Genomic DNA, 21,112 nt, shown 5'->3' with positions numbered 1-21,112 from the left:
ATGGACATGTAACGTGTTTGCTTCGAGAGACAATTGTGGAGTGGTTGGGGGTATATATAGGCAGCACCAAGAATCTGACCGCTGCTCACTTTTAGCACATTTCAGTGAGGTCGAATGAAAATACTCGGTCAGACTGAACTGTACAAAAGATTCAAACTTTTGATATTTCGGTGACCCCAGATGGAATTGTTTGCTGGTCCGAGTTGTGATGAACTAACCACTTAACACACTTCGGTGTCACAGACTAAAACTGTTCAGAAATTCCGAACGAACTACGGTAGGCAATAAAAGGTTGGCAAGTGCTCTTTGATGGGACCAAAGGGCCAACTCAGTGAGACCAAAAGTTTGGGGTTTAGGACAACGGCTATATCGATGTGACTCGGTGACTCCAGTGTAAAATGATTCAGTGAGTCCAAGTTGAATATTTGATTTGTGATATAATGGGAATGCGGAAACTTGTATGAGGCTTTTGGAGTTTAAACTTTAAGCACTTGAGTAATGAACTCATCATATGAACCTCATTCCCTTTTAATAGTACTGGCATACCTGGTAGAATAAATCCGAGGCATACCGTCGATCATCTAAGGACCAAACAATCACAAGAGCATGACACCGAGATTTGTTAACGAGGTTCACCATCATGGCTACATCCCCGGGGTCTGACTACGAGCGCTCCTCCCCGTGACACCGTCACAATAACGCACACCGGCCACCCGGGCGCCGGCACACGCCGCCGGCTCCCCCTTGTGCACCTGTGCTATTATGTTGGCATATGTTACATCGTGTGTCTACCCTCGCTATATAAGAGAGGCCTAGGATACAAGTGTCCTATTAGGACACGACTCCATATCCTATCTAAACACAATACAACTTAGAGTCCAACTGTAACCTACGTTGTACACAATATTCGACACAACTCCAACAAACTCTACCTTGACGAATATTCTCCACCACCTTGAATTCGTCCATGCGTCAAACTTCCATGTACATTGGACTTGAGTTTATCCCATGAGTACCGCTGCTACTCTAAAGACTCCATGTGACTCCACCTGCAACTTGTAGTCCCTCCTTTTCTTGACCACAGTCAACGCTCGAGCGAAATTAAGTTTTCCTTACTCTAATTTGTGCTCCCAACTTCTAAAGTGTCCGTCAACATCATCACACACCGATCACTGACCTGCGTGAAAGTGAACAACTCACATATTGGGTGTCACACATAAGAGTTACCTGAACTAAACATCACCGCTCCTTTCTTGACCGCCTGTTTGAAACCTGAAGGAATTTCATCATTGCTTATAGTCATCCCGAGTCAAATTCGCAGTTGTCTCACCACATGTATGACCACCACAGCCCTGGTCCGTCTCCATGCCTCGTGCATACCGCACACCTCGCCGCTATTACTGCGTCGAGCCTCCGCTGTCCTGATCGAGTCTCAAGGGTCGTGAACCCACACCACTCAACCCCCACTGCAGAGTACCACCAATCATCACCGACCGATGACGAGTTTCACGCTTCCATCAGACCACTGGGCTCTAGTCCGAACTACGTGTTCCTCGCTTTTTCCCAGCTTAAATAGGCTTCGATTCTCTGGATCCTTACACCGTGGCCCCTCAATCCAGCTCCACCTTTAACATGACTCCATGGTAGATGATCAGTCCACCCCGCGGCCCATCGTCTTCAAGCTCTCATGTGCACCGTCTTGAATCAACTCCGCGCCATAGCCTTGTCGAAGCCACACAAGCCTTCAGGCCTGCGTCATGTGTTTCCACGCTCAGAAGTCGGTCACCATCAGCATCACGCTCCTATATCGTCGTTGCCGATCTCACCACTGTCTTCTGTACCAACCGATTTGCGTCGATCCATCAGACTGACTAGTCCGACCAAGCCGAACTTGTTCGACTGCATGACACGCTCGAGGCTCCCAAATCGTCTTCCGCAAATTTTCATCCATCACATGATATTCCATCTTAGCTGACATGACTTCCCGCAACGCCTTCAAACATTCTTATTATGCCAACAAATCTTTCACCCTGTCTTTCATAACGCAAGGTTTTCAGTTCCGTGAACTTCTCCACCCCAAACTAGATACCCGTTCGTGTCATAGTTCTTTGTACGACTGACTGTGTGAAAATAATCCAAGCTATCAACGCAAAAACACCCTCTGGTCTTCTCACAACTCCGAATGCTAGATTTTTGCCTTGTCAATGTCCCAGCTAGTACGTATCGCTTGATGGATTTCCTTTCTGCCGATTGATCTGATGCTGCCTCCGTCCGTGTTGTACACGAGGACTCGGTCCTCCTTTTGGTCTAAAACAAATCCGGTGCCACATGGAATCGATCTCGGCCTGCACCACCCACGCATCTCTAGGCCACGCCTGACATGGCCCGCTCGGCCAGCCTCGCCTCGGCCAGCACCACGCCTTGCAGCTTCCGTACTGGATAAGGCCACATAGGCCTTCCCTTACCGGCGCCCACGCACGCGCTTTGGACCTCTGCCCGCGAGACGAACCTCTGCGTACACGCCGCCGTAACGCCCTATTGTGTGTCTTGTGCTGCTGCCACCGCCTGCCACGCGCCGCCAGCCTCTGCCATGATTTCCAATTTCCGTGTCGTTCGCCTTGTACTATCGAACTCGCCGATTCTGCTGCTCGCTTCCATTTGCTTCACCGAAGATCACAAGACGACCAATACATCTGCTCTGCATCCTAACTCGCCGATGACTAATCCCGTATCAGGATTGCTTCCTGCAGTCTTCCGTCAACGCTTCCTTCCTTCCTCTAGCTCAATGATCCATATCAACCTCCGAACATCCTAGCTCATGGTACCACTTGTTAAAATAAATTCGAGGTATATCGTCAATTATCCAAGGACCAAGCAATCACAAGAGCACGACATCGAGATTTGTTAACGACGTTCACCATCATGACTACATCCCCGGGGCCTGACTACGGGCGCTCCTCCCCGTGACACCGTCACAATAACGCACACCGGCCACCCGAGCGCCGGCACACGCCGCCGGCTCCCCCTTGCGCGCCTGTGCTATTATGTTGGCGTAGGTTACATCGTGTGTCTACGCTCACTATATAAGAGAGGCCTAGGATACAAGTGTCCTATTAGGACCCGACTCCATATCCTATCTAAACACAATACAACTCAGAGTCCAACTGTAACCTATCTTGTACACAATATTCGACACAGCTCCAACAATACCTATAGACTCAATGTGGTCTTGGATCACTTAAATATAAAATGAAGTCTAGAGGCTTGGCCAACACTTGTCCTTAGCATTTTGTGGGGTTTCATCTTCAGTTCCCAAGTTGTAACTAAAGAGACTATTCATGGATGTACTCAAGAAAATCATTAGTCCAAGGAAATGTATGTTGACATGAATTACCAAAACCACCAAGAGATTGTGTGTACTTTCAAAACCTTCTGTGACGCCCGGATAATTAAGCTACAATAATCCTCTGTTAATGATGTCATGTCACTACTATTACTCTTGCTAAACCTCACTCGTCTCAAACTAAGATCAAATTCAAATTCAAAATAACAAGTCAGATTATAATTTCATAAAGCAGTGAATTAAAAATGTTCAAAAGGTTGTAAATATTCACTAACAAATTAACAAACAATAAACAACATTTTGGGAATGTTTAAATGCCTCTAAGATAATTAAAACAGGAACAAACAACATTTAAATTAACCTTTTAAAAGTAAACAAATATTAATACTTTTCAAAATGACTTGAAATTTCGTGGGCAACTCAATTATATGACCCAATATTTATGTGCCAAGTTTCATGTTCACCAAAATTCATTTTCTATCTAAACTAAAGGCAAAGTAGAGGAGAACTAAATAAACAGAATAAAATAAAAGGGAAAATAGAAATAAAAGAAAGGAAAAGAAGACTCACTGTGCACTGGGCCTAAGTGCATAGTGCAAAGGCCCAGTGCACAACACAACCCAGCCCACCTAATGGGTCACCCCCTACCTCTGTTCACCTGAGGCGCGATGGCCGCCGTTCGACCGCCTGCGGCCATGGATGACCACGCGTCGGCCATCCGCCGCTCCCCCATCGCCTACTAGGTCGCCTCCGACCTAACCCCTAACCCTAGCGCCCCCAGTACCACACTCCCTCGCTCCCCCTCACCCTTCTCCCTCCTCACAGAGCGCAGCCGCTGCCGCGCGCCCGTCGATCCCGCGCTCCCCGTCGACCCCTCGTCTCGCCCCGATGACGTAGCGCTCCGCCTTCGTCCTCCGCGTCGTCCGGTCCAAGCCATTGGAGCCGGGAGCCACCGAGACGAGCCCGGCGACCTCTTCTCCCCGTACGGCCATCTTCGACTCCGGCGATGATTCCGGTGACGACACGCTTCCCCCAGCCCACTTGTGCACACCTGCAGGGCCCAGTGAGCAGCCGCATCGAACCCCCTCTCCCTTCTCCTCCCTGTGTACCGTAGTTAGCTTCCACGCTTGCTCGAGCTCCGGCCACCGTCGCTAGACTCCGCCGTCGACGCTGCGGGCCGTTTCAACGGCCACCGCTGCCACCGTTCGATGCGGTGCGATGCCCGCGTTCGAATACACCAGGTTCCGCGCCAAAAGAGCCCCCACAGCCCACTTCTCCTTGAGCCACCGAACGCCGCCGCCGCCCCTGCTCGTCGCCGGCGCCACTCCGGCCAGCCCTCGAACCCAGCGATGCACCAGCTGGAAGCATGCCACCCCCTGCACCTGTAGGTGCTCGCGGCGGTCCAAACGGTCCCCGATGGCCATTTTCCGACCGTGGCCGAGCCGCGCCGCCGTCCTGGAGGTCGCCGCCGGCACGCCAACGCCGTCCGCCAACATGGACGGCCTGGGGCCACCCCCTGGGTCGCTGACCCGTGGGCCCTAGGGGCCCGGCCGGCTTGTTGACCCGGTCCACCATGCTGACTGGACCAGCACATGCAACTGACAGTTGGGGCCTACACTCCCCTAATTAACAAAGTTAATTAAGCTAATTTAATTAACACAATTAGACACTGATAGGTGGGCCCCGTCTAATTAATTAACTTAGTTAGTTTAGGTTAACCTATGTTAGCCCTACTCTCTATGACAGGTGGGACCCACTGGTCAGTTTGACCAGTAAGCGGGTCTGTTGACCTGCTGATGTCATGCTGACACCATGCTGACGTCACAATTCTTTTCTGTTATTTTCCATAGTTTCTGAAAGTGCTTTAATCTTTGAAAAATCATATAAAATAAACCGTAGCTCGGATGGAAAAACTTTGTACATGAAAGTTGCTCAGAACGACGAGACGAATCTGGATACGCAGCCCGTTCGTCCGCCACGCATCCCTAGCATAGCAAACATGCAACTTTCCCCCTCCGGTTCAGCTGTCCTAAAACGCGAAACACTGGAAATACTTTCCCGGATGTTTTCCTCCTTCACCGGTACCAACTCGTACCGCGTTAGGGCACACCTAGCATCACGCTTTGTCATGTCATGCATCGTCATGCATTTGTTTGCATTATATTTATTGTTTCTTCCCCCTCTTCTCTCGCTAGACACCAAGACCGACGCCGCTGCTACCCAGTACGACTACGGTGTTGACGACCCCTCTCTCTTGCCAGAGCAACCAGGCAAGCCCCCCCCCCTGATCACCAGATATCGCCTACTCTCGGTACTATTCTGCTTGCATTAGAGTAGTGTAGCATGTTACTGCTTTCCGTTAATCCTATCCTGATGCATAGCCTGTCCTTGCTACTATTGTTGTTACCTTTACCTGCAATCCTAATTCTTAGTATAGGATGCTAGTTTATCATCAGTGGCCCTACATTCTTGTCCGTCTGCCATGCTATACTATCCGGCCGTGATCACTCGGGAGGTGATCACGGGTATATACTATATACTTTATACATGATACATGTGATGACTAAAGTCGGGTTGGCTCGAGGAGTACCCGCGGTTGATTCACGAATTGGGGGCTGGAAGGACATACTTTCCCGACAGCCCTCTGTGTGGATCTTTGTGGCGAAGCGACAGGGCAGGTTGAGACCACCTAGGAGAGAGGTGGGCCTGGCCCTGGTCGGCATTCGCGGTTATTTCAAAATAACACGCTTAACGAGATCTTGGTATTTGATCCGAGTCTGGCTACTGGCCTATACACACTAACCATCTACACAGGGACAGTTATGGGCACTCGACATCGTGGTATCAGCCGAAGCCTTCGTGACGTCAGCAACTGAGCGGCGCGCGCCGGGTTCGACTGGAACGCCTACTCTTGTATAAGGGAGGCTAGGTCTGCTCACCGGCCGCGTACGCAACGTGCAGGTGTGCAATGGGCGATGGTCCCAGACCCCTACGCCATAGGATTTAGATCGGCATGCTGACCTCTTTATTGTGCCTAGGTAGGGCTGCGACGTGTTGATCTTCCGAGGCCGGGCATGACCCAGAAAAGTGTGTCCGGACAAAGGGGATCGAGCGTGTTGGGAAATATGGTGCACCCCTGCAGGGAAGTTAATCTATTCGAATAGCCGTGATCTTCGGTAATAGGACGACTTGGAGTCATACCTTGACCTTATGACAACTAGAACCGGATACTTAATAAAACACACCCTTCCAAGTTCCAGATACAACCGGTGATCGCTCTCTCACAGGGCGAGGAGGGGAGGATCATCGGTTAGGATTATGCTACACGATGCTACTTGGTGAACTTACCATCTACTCTCTTCTCCTGCTGCAAGATGGAGGTTACCAGAAGCGTAGTCTTCTACATGACTAGTTATCCCCCTCTTATTCCGGATTTCTGCAGTTCAGTCCACATATGATACCCTTATTCCATTTGATACCAATGCATACATATGTAGTGTAGTCCCTTGCTTGCGAGTACTTTGGATGAGTACTCACGGTTGCTTTGCTCCCTCTTTTCCCCCTTTTCTATACTCGATTGCTGCGACCAGACGTTGGAGCCCAGGAGCCAGACGCCACCGTCGACGACGACTACTACTACTCGGGAGGTGCCTACTACTACGTGCAGTCCGCTGACGACGACCAGGAGTAGTTTAGGAGGATCCCAGGCAGGAGGCCTGCGCCTCTTTCGATCTGTATCCCAGTTTGTGCTAGCCTTCTTAAGGCAAACTTGTTTAACTTATGTCTGTACTCAGATATTGTTGCTTCCGCTGACTCGTCTATGATCGAACTCTTGTATTCGAGCCTTCGAGGCCCATGGCTTGTAATATAAAGCTTGTATCCCTCGTACCTGCACAAAACGATAGCTACTCGCAACCAACGCGATTAGGGGTTGTCAATCCCTTCATGGTCACTTACAAGAGTGAGATCTGATAGATAAAATATTTTTGGTATTTTTGGTATAAAGATGCAAAGTAAAAAGTAAAGGCAAAGTAAAAAAGCAAAGCAAGATTAAAGTGATGGAGATTGATATGATGAGAATAGACCCGGGGGCCATAGGTTTCACTAGTGGCTTCTCTCAAGAGCATAAGTATTCTACGGTGGGTGAACAAATTACTGTTGAGCAATTGACAGAATTGAGCATAGTTATGAGAATATCTAGGCATGATCATGTATATAGGCATCACGTCCGTGACAAGTAGACCGAAACGATTCTGCATCTACTACTATTACTCCACTCATCGACCGCTATCCAGCATGCATCTAGAGTATTAAGTTAAAAACAGAGTAACGCCTTAAGCAAGATGACATGATGTAGAGAGATAAATTTATGCAATATGAAATAAACCCCATCTTGTTATCCTCGATGGCAACGATGCAGTACGTGCCTTGCTTCCCCTTCTGTCACTGGGAAAGGACACCGCAAGATCGAACCCAAAGCTAAGCACTTCTCCCATGGCAAGAACTACCAATCTAGTTGGCCAAACCAAACGGATAATTCGAAGAGACTTGCAAAGATAACCAATCATACATAAAAGAATTCAGAGAAGATTCAAATATTATTCATAGATAGACTTGATCATAAACCCACAATTCATCGGTCTCAACAAACACACTGCAAAAAGAAGATTACATCGAATAGATCTCCACAAGAGAGGGGGAGAACTTTGTATTGAGATTCAAAGAGAGAGAAGAAGCCATCTAGCTACTAACTATGGACCCGAAGGTCTGAGGTAAACTACTCACACTTCATCGGAGGGGCTATGATGATGTAGAAGCCCTCCGTGATGACGGCCCTCTTCCGGCGGAGCTCCGGAACAGGCCCCAAGACGGGATCTCGTGGATACAGAAAGTTGAGGCGGTGGATTTAGGTTTTTGGCTCCTGTTCTGATCGTTTGGGGGTACGTATGTATATAGGAGGAAGGAGTACGTCGGTGGAGCACCAAGGGGCCCACGAGGCAGGGGGCGCCCCCTAGGGGGGCACCCTCGTGACCTCCTCTTTGACCCCCTGGAGTAGGGTCCAAGTCTCCTGGATCACGTTCGGTGAGAAAATCACGTTCCCGAAGATTTTATTCTGTTTGGACTCCGTTTGATATTCTGTTTCTCTGAAACACTGAAATAAGCAAAAAATAGCAATTCTGGGTTGGGCCTCCGGTTAATAGGTTAGTTCCAAAAATAATATAAAAGTGGAAAATAAAGCCCAATATAGTCCAAAACAGTAGATAATATAGCATGGAGCAATCAAAAAGTATAGATACGTTGGAGACGTATCAGGCACCCCCAAGCTTAATTCCTGCTCGTCCTCGAGTAGGTAAATGATAAAAAGAGAATTTTTGATGCAGAGTGCTACTTGGCATAATTTCAATGCAAATCTTCTTAATTGTGGTATGAATATTCAGATTAGAAAGATTCAAGAAAAAAGTTTATATTGACATAAAAATAATAATACTTCAAGCATACTAACAAAGCAATTATGTCTTCTCAAAATAACATGGCCAAAGAAAGTTATGTCTACAAAATCATATAGTCTGGCTATGCTCTATCTTCACCACACAAAGTATTTAAATCATGCACAACCCCGATGACAAGCCAAGCAATTGTTTCATACTCTAATTTTTTCAAAACTTTTTCAATCTTCACGCAATACATGAGCGTGAGCCATGGATATAGCACTATAGGTGGAATAGAATGGTGGTTGTGGAGAAGACAAAAAGGGGAAGATAGTCTCACATCAACTAGGCGTATCAATGGGCTATGGAGATGCCCATCAATAGATATCAATGTGAGTGAGTAGGGATTGCCATGCAACGGATGCACTAGAGCTATAAATGTATGAAAGCTCAAAAAGAAACTAAGTGGGTGTGCATCCAACTTGCTTGCTCACGAAGACCTAGGGCAATTTGAGGAAGCCCATCATTGGAATATACAAGCCAAGTTCTATAATGTAAAATTCCCACTAGTATATGAAAGTGACAACATATGAGACTCTCTATATGAAGAACATGGTGCTACTTTGAAGCACAATATATGAAACTCGCTATATCATGGTGCTACTTTGAAGCACAAGTGTGGAAAAAAAGATAGTAGCATTGCCCTTTTTTTGGGCCTTCTTTTTTTCTTTGGCCTTTTTTGGAACAATTCTCTATTAAATGATGATCATCACACTTTTATTTATTTACAACTCAATGATTACAACTCGATTCTAAAACAAAGTATGACTCTATATGGATGCCTCTGGCGGTGTACCGGGATATGCAATGAATCAAGAGTGACAAGTATGAAAAAATTATGAACGGTGGCTTTGCCACAAATACTATGTTAACTACATGATCGTGCTAAGCAATATGACAATGATGAATATGTCATGATGAACTAGATGGTGGAAAGTTGCATGGCAATATATCTCGGAATGGCTATGGAAATGCCATAATAGGTAGGTATGGTGGCTGTTTTGAGGAAGGTATATGGTAGGTGTATGATACCAGCGAAAGGTGCGCGGTATTAGAGAGGCTAGCAAAGGTGGAAGGGTGAGAGTGCGTATAATCCATGGACTCAACATTAGTCATAAAGAACTCATATACTTATTGCAAAAATCTAGAAGTTATCAAAGCAAAGTACTATGCGCATGCTCCTAGGGGGATATATTGGTAGGAAAAGACCATCGCTCGTCCCCGACCGCCACTCATAAGGAAGACAATCAATAAATAAATCATGCTCCGACTTTATCACATAACGGTTCACCATACGTGCATGCTACGGGAATCACAAACTTCAACACAAGTATTCTTTAAATTCGCAACTACTCAACTAGCATGACTTTAATATTATCACCTCCATATCTCAAAACAATTATCATGCTTCAATCTTTTCTTAGTATTCAACACACTCAAAAGAAAGTTTCACAAATCTTGAATACCAAGCATATTATTATTAAGCAAATTACCATGCTATTAAGAGACTCTCAAAATAATTTAAGTGAAGCATGAGAGATCAATAGTTTATTTAAAAAAAATCCACCACCGTGCTCTAAAAGATCTAAGTGAAGCACATAGAGCAAAATTATAACGCTCAAAAGATATAAGTGAAGCATATAGAGCAAAACTACTTAGCTCAAAAGATATAAGTGAAGCACATAGAGTATTCTATCAAATTTTAATTCATGTATGGCTCTCTCAAAAGGTGTGTACAGCAAGGATGATTGTGGCATACTAACAAACAAATACACAAATAATACAAGACTCTCCAAGCAAAACACATATCATGTTGGTGAATAAAAATATAGCTCCAAGTAAATTACCGATGGAAGTGGACGAAAAGAGGGGATGCCTTCCGGGGCATCCCCAAGCTTTGACTTTTTGGTGTCCTTGGATTATCTTTGGGTGCCATGGGCATCCCAAATCTTAGGCTCTTGTCACTCCTTGTTCCATAATCCATCAAATCCTTACCCAAAATTTGAAAACTTCACAACACAAAACTTAAAGAAGAAAACTCGTGAGCTCCGTTAGCGAAAGAAAACAAAAGACCACTTCAAGGTACTGTAATGAACTCATTCTTTATTTATATTGGTGTTAAACCTACTGTATTCCAACTTTTCTATGGATTATAAACTATTTTACTAGCCATAGATTCATCAAAATAAGCAAACAACACACGAAAAACAGAATCTGTCAAAAACAGAACAGTCTGTAGTAATCTGTAGCTAGCGCAAGATCTGGAAACCCAAAAATTCTAAAATAAATTGCTGGACGTGAGGAATTTATCTATTAATCATCTGCAAAAATAATTAACTAAATATCACTCTTCAAATAAAAATGACAGCAGTTCTCGTGAGCGCTAAAGTTTCTGTTTTTTACAGCAAGTTCAACAAGACTTTCCCCAAGTCTTCCCAACGGTTCTACTTGGCACAAACACTAATTAAACACAAAAAACACAACCAAAACAGAGGCTAGATAATTTATTTATTACTAAACAGGAGCAAAAATCAAGGAATAAAAATAAAATTGGGTTGCCTCCCAACAAGCGCTATCGTTTAACGCCCCTAGCTAGGCATAAAAGCGAGGATAGATCTAGGTATTGCCATCTTTGGTAGGCAATCCATAAGTGGCTCTCATGATAGTTTCATATGGCAATTTTATTTTATTTCTTGGAAAGTGTTCCACGACCTTTTTTAATGGAAATTGGAATCTAATATTCCCTTCCTTCATATCAATAATCGCACCAACCGTTCTAAGGAAAGGTCTACCAAGAATAATAGGGAAAGAAGGATTGCAATCTATATCAAGAACAATGAAATCTACGGGCACATAATTCCTATTTGCAACAATAAGAACATCATTAATTCTTCCCATAGGTTTCTTAATAGTGGAATCCGCAAGATACAAATTTAGAGAGCAATCATCAAAATTACGGAAATCTAGCAAATCACATAAAGTCTTGGGAATAGTGGAGACACTAGCACCCAAATCACACAAAGCATAAAACTCATGATCTTTAATTTTAATTTTAATAGTTGGTTCCCACTCATCATAGAGTTTTCTAGGGATAGAAACTTTCAACTCAAGTTTTTCTTCATAAGATTGCATCAAGGCATCAACAATATGTTCGGTGAAGGCTTTATTTCGACTATAAGCATGTGGAGAATTTAGCATGGTTTGCAACAAGGAAATACAATCAATTAAATAGCAACTTTCATAATTAAATTCCTTGAAATCCAATATAGTAGGTTTAGCAACATCTAGATTTTTATTTCTTTCAATCCCACTTTCATCAATTTCATCATTAAGATCTAAATACTCCGAATTTTTAGAACGCCTTCTAGGTAAAGGAAGATCATATTCAGTTTCATCAAGATTCGTATTGCAAAACAAAGATTTAATAGGGGACACATCAATAACTTTTAGATCTTCATCATTATTTTCATAGGAATTGGAGGAACACGCTTTAATAAAGGCATCTTTGGAAGCACGCATCCTAGCGGTTCTTTCCTTGCACTCATCAATTGAAATTCTCATGGCTTTGAGAGACTCATTGATATCGTGCTTAGGTGGAATAGATCTAAGTTTCAAAGCATCAACCTCAAGAGCAATTCTATCAACATTCCTAGCCAAATCATCAATCTTAAGCAATTTTTCTTCAATCATAGCATTAAAATTCTTTTGCGAAGAAATAAATTCTTTAATATTAGATTCAAAATCAGAGGACATCTTATTATAATTTCCATAAGAATTGTTGTAGGAATTCCCATAATTATTAGAAGGATTACTAGGATATGGCCTAGGATTAAAATTCCCTCTATAAGCGTTGTTACCAAAATTATTCCTACCAACAAAATTCACATCCATAGATTCATTGTTATTCTCAATCAAAGTAGACAAAGGCATATCATTAGGATCAAAAGAAACACTCTTAGTAGAAAATAATTTCATAAGTTCATCCATCTTTCCACTCAACACATTAATTTCTTCTATCGCATGCACTTTTTATTAGAAGTTCTTTCAGTATGCCATTGAGAATAATTAACCATAATATTATCTAGGAGTTTAGTAGCATCTCCTAAAGTGATTTCCATAAAAGTGCCTCCCGTGGCCGAATCTAAAAGATTTCTAGAAGCAAAATTCAATCCGGCATAAAATTTTTGTATAATCATCCACAAATTCAAACCATGAGCAGGGCAATTACATATCATTAATTTCATTCTCTCCCAAGCTTGTGCAACATGTTCATGATCAAGTTGTTTAAAGTTCATAATATCGTTTCTAAGAGAGATGATCTTAGCGGGAGGAAAATACTTAGAGATAAAAGCATCTTTGCACTTGTTCCATGAATCAATACTATTCTTAGGCAAAGACGAAAACCAAGCTTTAGCACAATCTCTAAGCGAAAAAGGAAATAACTTCAATTTAACGACATCATTATCGACATCTTTTTTCTTTTGCATATCGCATAAATCAACGAAGCTATTCAGATGAGTAGCGGCATCTTCACTAGGAAGGCCGGCGAATTGATCTTTCATAACAAGATTCAACAAAGCAATATTGATTTCACAAGATTCAGCATCGGTAAGAGGAGCAATCGGAGTGCTAAGGAAATCATTATTATTGGTATTGGTGAAGTCACACAATTTGGTAGTATCTTGAGCCATCGTGACAAACAAGCAATCTAACACATGAGCAAACAAAAAGCAAGTGGGCAAAAGAGGCAAATAGAGAGGGAGGATAGAGAGAGAGAGGGCGAATAAAACGGCAAGGGTGAAGTGGGGGGGAGGAAAACGAGAGGCAAATGGCAAATAATGTAATGCGAGAGATAGGGATTGTGATGGGTACTTGGTATGTTGACTTTTTGCGTAGACTCCCCGGCAACGGCGCCAGAAATGGCTTGTTGTCGGGAGTCAAATCTTGACTTGCGCGAACCTCCCCCGCAACGGCGCCAGAAATCCTTCTTGCTACGTCTTGAGCTTGCGTTGGTTTTCCCCGAAGAGGAAGGGATGATGCAGCAGAGTAGTGTAAGTATTTCCCTCAGTTTTTGAGAACCAAGGTATCAATCCAGTAGGAGGCCACGCTCAAGTCCCTCGTACCTGCACAAAATGATAGCTACTCGCAACCAACGCGATTAGGGGTTGCCAATCCCTTCACGGTCACTTACAAGAGTGAGATCTAATAGATAAAATATTTTTGGTATTTTTGGTATAAAGATGCAAAGTAAAAAGTAAAGGCAAAGTAAAAAGAAAAGCAAGATTAAAGTGATGGAGATTGATATGATGAGAATAGACCCGGGGGCCATAGGTTTCACTAGTGGCTTCTCTCAAGAGCATAAGTATTCTACGGTGGGTGAACAAATTACTGTTGAGCAATTGACAGAATTGAGTATAGTTATGAGAATATCTAGGCATGATCATGTATATAGGCATCACGTCTGTGACAAGTAGACCGAAACGATTCTGCATCTACTACTATTACTCCACTCATTGACTGCTATCCAGCATGCATCTAGAGTATTAAGTTAAAAACAAAGTAACGCCTTAAGCAAGATGACATGATGTAGAGAGATAAATTTATGCAATATGAAATAAACCCCATCTTGTTATCCTTGATGGCAATGATGCAATACGTGCCTTGCTGCCCCTTCTGTCACTGGGAAAGGACACCGCAAGATCGAACCCAAAGCTAAGCACTTCTCCCATGGCAAGAACTACCAATCTAGTTGGCCAAACCAAACGGATAATTCAAAGAGACTTGCAAAGATAACCAATCATACATAAAAGAATTCAGAGAAGATTCAAATATTATTCATAGATAGACTTGATCATAAACCCACAATTCATCGGTCTCAACAAACACACCGCAAAAAGAAGATTACATCGAATAGATCTCCACAAGAGAGGGGGAGAACTTTGTATTGAGATTCAAAGAGAGAGAAGAAGCCATCTAGCTACTAACTATGGACCCGAAGGTCTGAGGTAAACTACTCACACTTCATCGGAGGGGCTATGATGATGTAGAAGCCCTCCGTGATGACGGCCCTCTTCCGGCGGAGCTCCGAAACAGGCCCCAAGATGGGATCTCATGGATACAGAAAGTTGCGGCGGTGGAATTAGGTTTTTGGTTCCTGTTCTGATCGTTTGGGGGTACATATGTATATATAGGAGGAAGGAGTACGTCGGTGGAGCACCGAGGGGCCACGAGGCAGGGGGTGCGCTCTAGGGGGGCGCCCCCACCCTCGTGACCTCCTCTTTGACCCCCTGGAGTAGGGTCCAAGTCTACTGGATCATGTTCAGTGAGAAAATCACGTTCCCGAAGATTTTATTCTGTTTGGACTCCGTTTGATATTCTTTTTCTCCGAAACACTGAAATAGGCAAAAACAACAATTCTGGGCTGGGCCTCTGGTTAATAGGTTAGTCCCAAAAAATAATATAAAAGTGGAAAATAAAGCCCAATATAGTCAAAAACAGTAGATAATATAGCATGGAGCAATCAAAAATTATAGATACGTTGGAGACGTATCAATTACATGGGTTGTGTGAAGATTACCTCACTTGCGACATTGCTTTCAATGCGGTTATGCCTCTAAGTCGTGCTTCGACACGTGGGAGATATATCCGCATCGAGGGCGTTACAAGTTGGTAATCAGAGCCTTCCCCGACCTTAGGAGCCCCTGCTTGATCGGATCGTTGGCGTTGTTGAGTCTAGAAAAATGTTTTGAGTCATTTAGGATTATATATATCTGAGAGTAGGATTCTTTTTACTCCTCAGTCCCTTCGTCGCTCTGGTGAGGCATCCTGACGTAGAGTTTTGACTCTTCTCTTCTAAAAATTTCACTAAACTTTTTTTAGGATCACGCGGGTATCTTGGAATCATTCCGATGGTTTTGTGACGAGAACATTGTTCTTGGTGCCTCCTGACATTTAGGGGTTGTGGCAGTGTCCTGGGGAGCTGAGCTCCGAGGTGTTGTCATCACAATTTTATCGTTGCAGTTCTGGAATACCTGAGTTTCGCTGACATCGAAAATCTCTTTTATGCAGTTGTTGGTGAGATAACCTCGACGCCACCCAGTACTGGGGCGGGAGTTCAGGAGTATTGCCATAACTCGTATAACGGATGCTTTTCGAAGGTTGAGGTTGTTGGAAATATGCCCTAGAGGCAATAATAAATTAGTTATTATTATATTATATTTCATTGTTCATGATAATCGTTTATTATCCATGCTAGAATTGTATTGATAGGAAACTCAGATACAGTGTGGATACATAGACAACACCATGTCCCTAGTAAGCCTCTAGTTGACTAGCTCGTTGATCAATAGATGGTTACGGTTTCCTAACCATGGATATTGTATGTCGTTGATAACGGGATCACATCATTAGGAGAATGATGTGATGGACAAGACCCAATCCTAAGCCTAGCACAAGATCGTGTAGTTCGTATGCTAAAGCTTTTCTAATGTCAAGTATTATTTCCTTAGACCATGAGATTGTGCAACTCCCGGATACCGTAGGAGTGCTTTGGGTGTGCCAAACGTCACAACGTAACTGGGTGGATATAAAGGTGCACTACGGGTATCTCCAAAAGTGTCTGTTGGGTTGGCACGAAACGAGACTGGGATTTGCCACTCCGTGTAAATGGAGAGGTATCTCTGGGCCCACTCGGTAGGACATCATCATAATGTGCACAATGTGACCAAGGAGTTGATCACGGGATGATGTGTTACGGAACGAGTAAAGAGACTTGCCGGTAACGAGATTGAACAAGGTATCGGGATACCGACGATCGAATCTCGGGCAAGTATCATACCGATAGACAAAGGGAACTGTATACGGGATTGATTGAATCCTTGACATCGTGGTTCATCCGATGAGATCATCGTGGAGCATGTGGGAACCAACATGGGTATCCAGATCCCGCTGTTGGTTATTGACCGGAGAGTTGTCTCGGCCATGTCTGCATGACTCCCGAACCCGTAGGGTCTACATACTTAAGGTTCGATGACGCTAGGGTTATAGGGAAAGTATATACGTGGTTACCGAATGTTGTTCGGAGTCCCGGATGAGATCCTGGACGTCACGAGGAGTTCCGGAATGGTCCGGAGGTAAAGATTGATATATAGGAAGTATGGTTTTGGCCACCGGAAGTGTTCCGGGCATCACCGGTAGTGTACCGGGACCACCGGAGGGGTCCGGGGGTCCACCGGGAGGGGCCACGGGCCCCGGAGGCATACATGGGCCAAGTGTGAGAAGGAACCAGCCCCTAGGTGGGCTAGGGCGCCTCCCCACCAAGGCCCATGCGCCTAGAGAGAAGAGGGGGCAAACCTAAGGGCAGATGGGCCCTAAGGCCCATGCCTGGTGCGCCTCCCTCTCCCCCCCACTTGGCCGCCACCCCAGATGGGGATTGGGGCTGCCGCCACCCCTAGGGTGGAAACCCTAGGTGGGGGCGCAACCCTCCCTCTCCCCCTATATATAGTGGAGGCAAAGGGGCAGCCCAACACACGAAGTTCTTCCCATGTTGGCGCAGCCCTACCTCTCTCCCTCCTCGTCTCTCGTAGTGCTTGGCGAAGCCCTGCTGGAGTTCCGCGCTCCTCCACCACCACCACGCCGTCTTGCTGCTGCTGGACGGGGTCTTCCCCAACCTCTCCTTCTCCCCTTGCTGGATCAAGGCGTGGGAGACGTCACCGGGCTGCACGTGTGATGAACGCAGAGGCGCCATTGTTCGGCGCTTAGATCGGAATCAACCATGATCTGAATCGCTGCGAGTACGACTCCTTCATTCGCGTTCTTGCAACGCTTCCGCTTAGCGATCTACAAGGGTATGTAGATGCACTCCCCTTCCCCTCGTTGCTAGATTACTCCATAGATTGATCTTGGTGATGCGTAGAAAATTTTAAATTTCTGCTACGATCCCCAACAGTGGCATCAAAGCTAGGTCTATGCGTAGTTTCTATGCACGAGTAGAACACAAGTTGTTGTGGGCGTCGATTTTGTCAATTTACTTGCCCTTACTAGTCTTATCTTGATTCTGCGGCATCGTGGGATGAAGCGGCCCGGACCGACCTTACACGTACTCTTATGTGAGACTGGTTCCACCGACTGACATGCACTAGTTGCATAAGGTGGCTAGCGGGTGTCTGTCTCTCCCACTTTAGTCGGATCAGATTCGATGAAAAGGGTCCTTATGAAGGGTAAATAGAAATTGGCATATCACGTTGTGGTTTTGGCGTAGGTAAGAAACGTTCTTGCTATAAACCTATAGCAGCTACGTAAAAACTTGCAACAACAATTAGAGGACGTCTAACTTGTTTTTGCAGCATATGCCGTGTGATGTGATATGGCCAAAAGGATGTGATGAATGAGATTGATCATGTTCTTGTAACAGGAATCATGACTTGCATGTCGATGAGTATGACAACCGGCAGGAGCCATAGGAGTTGTCCTTATTTATTTATGACCTGCGTGTCAACAAAAACGTCATGTAATTACTTTACTTTATTGCTAAAGCGTTAGCCATAGTAGTAGAAGTAATAGATGACGAGACAACTTCAAGAAGACACGATGATGGAGATCATGGTGTCATGCCGGTGATAGCGATGATCATGGAGCCCCGAAGATGGAGATCAAAAGGAGCAAATGATATTGGCCATATCATGTCACTATTTGATTGCATGTGATGTTTATCATGTTTTACATCTTATTTGCTTAGAACGACGGTAGCTCAAATAAGATGATCCCTCGTAATAATTTCAAGAAAGTGTTCCCCCTAACTGTGCACCGTTGCGAAGGTTCGTTGTTTCGAAGCACCACGTGATGATCGGGTGTGATAGATTCTAACGTTCGAATACAACGGGTGTAAGCCAGATTTACACACGCAATACACTTAGGTTGACTTGACGAGCCTAGCATGTACAGACATGGCCTCGAAACACGGAAGACCGAAAGGTCGAGCATGAGTCGTATAGAAGATACGATCAACATGAAGATGTTCACCGATGTTGACTAGTCCGTCTCACGTGATGATCGGACATGGCCTAGTTGACTCGGATCATGTTTCACTTAGATGTCTAGAGGGATGTCTATCTGAGTGGGAGTTCATTAAATAATTTGATTAGATGAACTCAATTATCATGAACATAGTCTAAATTGTCTTTGCGAATATGTTGTAGATAAATAGCTCACGTTGTAGCTCCCTGTTTCAATACGTTCCTAGAGAAAGACCAAGTTGAAAGATATTGTAAGCAATGATGCGGACTGGGTCCGTAGTCCGAGGAGTGTCCTCACTGCTAGACAGAAGGCTTACATATTTGATGCACCGCTCGATGTGCAAACCCCTACAACATCGTCTGTGGAGGTTGTGAACAGCTGACAGACACATCCTGATGACTACTTGATAGTTTAGTGCACCATACTTTACGGCTTAGAATCGGGATTCCAATGACGTTTTGAACGCCATAAGACATATGAGATGTTCCAAGAGCTGAAATTGGGATTTCAGGCTCATGCCCTTGTTGAGAGGTATGAGACCTCTGACAAGTTCTTTTGCCAACAAGATGGAGGAGAATAGCTCAACTAGTGAGCATGTGCTTAGAATGTCTGGATGCTACAATCACTTAAATCAAGTGGGAGTTAAACTTCCATATAAGATAGTGATTGATAGAGTTCTCTAGTCACTATCACTAAGCTACTAGATCTTCGAGATGAACTATGACATGCAAGGGATGGAGTTGATCCCGGAGCTGTTCGCGGTGCTTAAGACCGCAAAAGGTAGAAATCAAGAAGGAGCATCAAGTGTTGATGGTTTAACAAAACCACTGGTTTCAAGAAGGGCAAGGGCTAGAAGGGAAACTTCATGGATGGCAAACCACCTGCCGCTCCAGTGAAGGAACCCAAGGTTGAACCCAAACCTGAGACTAAGTGCTTCTATTGTAAGGGGAACGGTCACTGGTAGCGGAATTACCCCAAATGCATGGTAGATAAGAAGGCTGGCAACTTCAACAAAGTATATACGTGTTATTAATGTGTACCTCACTAGTACTCCTGGTAGCACCTCGGTATTGGATACTGGTTCAGTTGCTATTATTGGTGACTTGAAGAAAAAGCTACGGACTAAACGGAGACTGGCTAAGGGCGAGGTGACGATGTGTGTTGGAAGTGTTTCCAGAGTTGATGAGATCACCATCGCACGCTCCATCTGCCTTCGGGATTAGTATTGAACCTAGATAAATGTTATCAGGTGTCTACGTTGAGCATGAATATGATTAGATCATGTTCATTGCAATACGGTTATTCATTTAAGTTAGAGAATACTGGTTATTCTGTTTACATGAATAATAACTTTCATGGTCATGCACCCTATGTGAATGGTTCATTGAATCTCGGTCGTGGTAATACACATGTTCACGCCAAAAGATGTAGAGTTAATAATGATAGTTCCACTTTCTTGTGGCACTGCCGCTTAGGTCATATTGGCGTAAGATGCATGAAGAAACTCCATATCGATGGATGTTTGGAGTCACTTGATTTTGAACCGCTTGACACATGCGAGCCATGCCTCATGGGCAGGATGACTAAGACCCAGTTTTCAGGTACAATGAAACGGGCAAGTGACTTGTTGGAAATCATGCATGCTAATGCGTGTGATCCAATGAGAATTGAAGCGTGCGGTGGATATCACCATTTTCTCATCTCCACTCACGATTTGGGTAGATATAGGTATATTTACTTAATGAAGCACAAGTCTGAAACGTTTGAAAAGTTCAAGCGATTTTAGAGTGAAGTTAAGAATCATCATAACAAGAAGATCATGTTCCTACGATCTGATCAAAGGGGATTTTCCGAGTTATGAGTTTGGCAATCACTTAAGACATTGTGGAATTGTTCCACAGTTGAAGCCACCTGGAACATCACAGGTGTGTCCGGACGTCGTAATCGAACCTTATGAGATATGGTGCGATCTATGATGTCTCTTACCGATCTACCGCTATTATTTTGAGGTTATGCATTAGAGACAGCTGCATTCACTTTAGATATGACACCATATAAGTCCGTTGAGATGACGTCATATGAACATTGGTTTGGCAAGAAACCAAAGTTGTCGTTTCTTAATGTTTGGGGCTGCGATGCTTAAGGCTTCAGCCGGAAAAGCTCGAACCCAAAAGCGGACAAACACATCTTCATAGGATACCCAAAGGTGACAGTTGGGTATACCTTCTATCTTAGATCCGAGGGCAAATTGTTTGTCGCTAAGAAT

Source organism: Triticum urartu, chromosome 3A (genome assembly GCF_056163025.1).
Source record: "Triticum urartu cultivar PI428250 chromosome 3A, HENAU_Tu73, whole genome shotgun sequence".
In the NCBI taxonomy this organism is placed as follows: Eukaryota; Viridiplantae; Streptophyta; class Magnoliopsida; order Poales; family Poaceae; genus Triticum; species Triticum urartu.
This window is presented reverse-complemented; position numbering follows the sequence as displayed.